The sequence below is a fragment of the Arachis duranensis genome, chromosome 10 (assembly GCF_000817695.3).
Source record: "Arachis duranensis cultivar V14167 chromosome 10, aradu.V14167.gnm2.J7QH, whole genome shotgun sequence".
Lineage (NCBI taxonomy): Eukaryota > Viridiplantae > Streptophyta > Magnoliopsida > Fabales > Fabaceae > Arachis > Arachis duranensis.
Window position 1 is genome coordinate 88,639,199 of NC_029781.3, and position 631 is coordinate 88,639,829.

Below are 631 nucleotides of genomic sequence, written 5' to 3' on the forward strand. Positions count from 1 at the left end.
CGTTGAAAATACATAAGAACAAGGTCTAGGCATGGCCGAGAGGCCAGCCCCCATGATCTAGGATAGCATAAGACTACTCAAAGATAGCTACCAAGATGTCTAATACAATAGCAAAAGGTCCTATTTGTAGAAAACTAGTAGCTTAGGGTTTACAAAGATGAGTAAATGACATAAAAATCCACTTCCGGCCCCACTTGGTATGTTCTTGGGCTGAGCATTGAAGCATTTTCGTGTAGAGGCTCTTCTTGGAGTTAAATGCCAGCTTTTGTGCCAGTTTGGGCGTTTAACTCCCATTCTTGTGCCAGTTCCGGCGTTTTACGCCAGAATTCTTGAGCTGACTTGGAACGCCTGTTTGGGCCATCAAATCTCGGACAAAGTATGAACTATTATACATTGCTGGAAAGCGCAGGATGTCTACTTTCCAACACAGTTGAGAGCGCGCCAATTGGGCTTCTATAGCTCCAGAAAATCCACTTCTAGTGCAGGGAGGTCAGAATCCAACAGCATCTGCAGTCCTTTTCAGCCTCTGAATCAGATTTTTGCTCATGTCCCTCAATTTCAGCCAGAAAATACCTGAAATCACAGAAAAAACACACAAAATCATAGTAAAGTCCAGAAAAGTGAATTTTAA

The 631-nt window shown here is 42.8% G+C and overlaps 1 pseudogene; it reads right to left on the bottom strand.

Moving 5' to 3' along the window:
- The window catches only part of LOC127743196 (pentatricopeptide repeat-containing protein At1g56690, mitochondrial-like), a 34,341-nt pseudogene that overhangs the window by 31,727 nt on the left and 1,983 nt on the right, over nucleotides 1-631 (bottom strand).